Genomic DNA, 3,665 nt, shown 5'->3' on the forward strand with positions numbered 1-3,665 from the left:
TCTCCACTGAACATAAATATCAGGGTCAGTGGCATCACTCCCGTTTTGTGATTCCTACTTCCAGTGTTGCCAAATCTCTCATTTCACTGCCGCACCTGTTGTTTATTTTACCTTTCCTATCCAAAGCTAAAGAACCAATGCATGTGTATATGACATTGATAAGTGCATCAAGTGATCTTCAGTGGTTTCAGTGGTTTCAGTTGTAGTTTTCATGTTCATGTTTCATTAATATTCCTGATGCACACTTAATTGTGAGATCATAATGCCATGGACAATATGGAGATACTACTATACCTGAAAAATAAACTTACTTCCTTACTACTTTATTTTCCAAGAGGCTAAATTGCTGCCTCAGATTAATTTTACAAGTAGTTAGCAAAGTTTGTGTCAAATGTTATCAAACAGTGTTTCTTCCAGAGATTGTAGCCAATGGATTATACTCTCAGCCAATATTGCAAGTTATTTTTACTCTCTGCATAGGACATTACATTACTATGAAATAAACACAAGTGACCTCAACTTACAACATTAGTCTTCCTTCTTCTCTGACTTTTGAACTATGAAAATGAAACGTGCATATGGCATATTTTGCCAGGGGTACCCTTTCAGGGAGTTTGTCAGCTGCAAGTCGTTTCAGTTGATTTCATTTTGATGACTTACATGCCGGTATTGATGAGGACAAAACAATACCCAGTCCGCAAGCAGAGGAAATTGCTGACTCTGCTGGTAATCAAATCCAGGCCCCTTAAATGGCATTCAGCCACACTGACCGCTAAACTATGAAGGGTGGAGTGAACTATGAAATGCAGTTAAATAAGTTCATAATTGAAGTATCAAAAATTTCAGTTATATGCTTAAAATAATTAGACATCACTTTTGATTATAGATCTTCACAGTTATTAATTTACAAGTTATGTCCACAAAGCAAGTTCCATTTGGTTATATAAAACAAACATGCACAGACACAGAAAAAATATTTATTGTAAAATATCTACAACTGTTAAACTACTTTTTTACATAGCTTCTAAAATTCTGTAGGCCTTCTTCATAGAAGTTTGCCACCTGTGTATTCAACCATGTGGTAACATATTCTTTTAGCTTGTCATTATCATTGAAGTGTTGACCACCAAGGACAGATTTTAGGTGTAAGAAGAGAGCTAGGAGCAAGGTCTGGGCTGTACAGAGGATGATCAAATGCATCCCAGTGAAATTCCCATAAGAGCTGTGAGGTTGGGGAAAAAACAACACCTTTTGACAGTAATCCTTGGCTCAATTTCGTGATGGTCTCTCCGTAACCATGTGCATTGATTTCTTACCATGAGGCCAATCAATCAATCAGCAAAATGCCTTTTCTGTCCCAAAAAACGGTGCACATGACTTTCAGAGGTGTCAAGATTTGCTTAGGCTTAACCTTTGTTGGGGATGAAGTGTGCCTCCATTCCATTGATTGCTGTTTTGTTTTAGGGGTGACTTACATTACCCAAGTTTCATCCCCCATGACTAAAAAAGAAAACCATCGATTTCTTCACTCTAGTGTGTCAAAAACTGAAGTACACTGCCCATCCGTTGTTTTTTGTGTTGTTCAGTAAGAAATTTGGGTACCCAACATGAGCAAAGTTTCCGAAATTTCAGTTTTTCAGTAACAATTTCATGAATTAGTGATAGTGAGATTTGCAGAACTTTCATAGCAAGGGCACTAAGTGTAAACTTATGGTTGTGCTTAATCTTCTCTTCAATTGTGTGAACCAGTTCATCAGTAACCACAGACGGGCGTTCACTCCATTCTTCATCGTGAACTTGATCACGTCCTTCATTGAACAGTCTGACCCATCTTCTAACCATTGAATCACTCATAGCATTTTGTCCATAAACCTCACAGATTTGCCAATGAATTTCCTTTGGTTTAACTTTGTTTGCATTTAGAAAATGAATCGCAGATCTGATTTCACACGCGACGGCATTTTCAATTATGGCTGACATTATAAAGAAGCACTACAAAGCACATGTCGGCAGAAGCAATTTGAAAATGGCTTGCATGTCTTCTCATTGAGGCAGAGTAACTGCCGTGCATGCTCGGAACTGCGATCGTAGCGCTGCCACAGATAGAAATAGAAACGGAACTTACTATGTGGACTACCCTCGTATTATTCAGTGTGGTCATTTAAAGATACAGAAGGGATGAAATTATCATGACTAGACTTTTGAAAATATATTTCTGATTTATCTGAAACAACTCTGTATCTTTAGAGTAATTCTACTTTTTTAATAAAAATAAGGAAATGTGATTCTTGGATTATCTTAGAAGAGAATAATTTACAATAAGCACTGTAACTACACACACCTCAAGTGGAGGGTCATTACCACAGTAGCACCAGCAATGCCTGAATGATAAATTCTGATTTAGACACTGTAGTTAGGTCACTATTCCCATTTAATTCCATTCTTTGATGTGGCCAGTATTCATGAAGAACATATTTCTGTCAGTCTAATGTGATATTTTATAGTTTTAAATGAATGAAATGGTAGTTACATCCCAAAAATAACATTGTGGTGTACATACAGAAGGGAAGAAGCAGGGTTAATAGCACTGGGGGGAGATTAAAATATTGGTTTGGATACAGCTCATACAAAATACCAGTTTTTAAATTTTTCATAAAACAGTTTTTAAACTAAATATAGCATCACCTGGTTCCTTTAGAGGCTGTGAGGAAGTACATGAACAATGAGTATTATACAACTTTCTTAACAATGGTACAGTTTTAAGAAAATCTGCACATGAAAGAAATATTTTATGTACATCATGTTCCTAGCTAAGCATGTTACTCATATTCACTATCCATCAGAACTGCTAAAAACAGTTAAAGTTCAGCGCACAGATTATTCCTCGCTGATAAGGTTGGAAATATTTACAGTTAACAGTGACTAAAATAGCTTTTTATGGATTTAAAATTTTTATTCAGTCATAGTCAGAGGAACAATACAATTCGTTTCTACATCTTATGTTCTCAAAGTCTCACACTATTTACTGACAAAAGAAGTAAAATTATGCATCTTTGCACAGTATAGTTAACACCATAATCTTGAATTACAATGGAAATACATTTTTTTCAAGTCTCTGTTCCTTTTTACCTACATTTTAGCCCAAGAAATATTTTATACTTAAGCTAAAGCCAATGACTGACTGTAGAAATATCTAGTAGGTGTTACACAAAATATATAACAGGAAAAACAAAGAGTCGTTAAGATGAAAAGTTCTCCTCATGCAGATCTTGTCAGAGTAGGTCTGCCTATCACATTTATGATGGATTTACTAATAACCTCATTTGTTTTACTTTTAGCCATCTGAGGTCCTATTAGTATTAAATTTTTAAAAATGAAAAAGTGATTTTTGATGAACAATCAATATTAGTCTGCAGAGAAAGTAATATTTCAATAATTTACTTGAATTTGCAAGAAGAGCGCCAAACTTCTGCCTGATACATAATACCCACAGTTAACAAATGTTACAGTACAGATTATAAACCAATACATAATAATAATCTTTCACACAAATAAGATATAAGTAATGTCATTATGTTGAGTCATAATTAGAAAAATATGGCGTAAGAGCAAAAATAAAAGAATTAGAAACTATCAAAGCAAGTTCATATCCCCCCCCCCCCTTC

This window comes from Schistocerca americana, chromosome X (assembly GCF_021461395.2).
Source record: "Schistocerca americana isolate TAMUIC-IGC-003095 chromosome X, iqSchAmer2.1, whole genome shotgun sequence".
Lineage (NCBI taxonomy): Eukaryota > Metazoa > Arthropoda > Insecta > Orthoptera > Acrididae > Schistocerca > Schistocerca americana.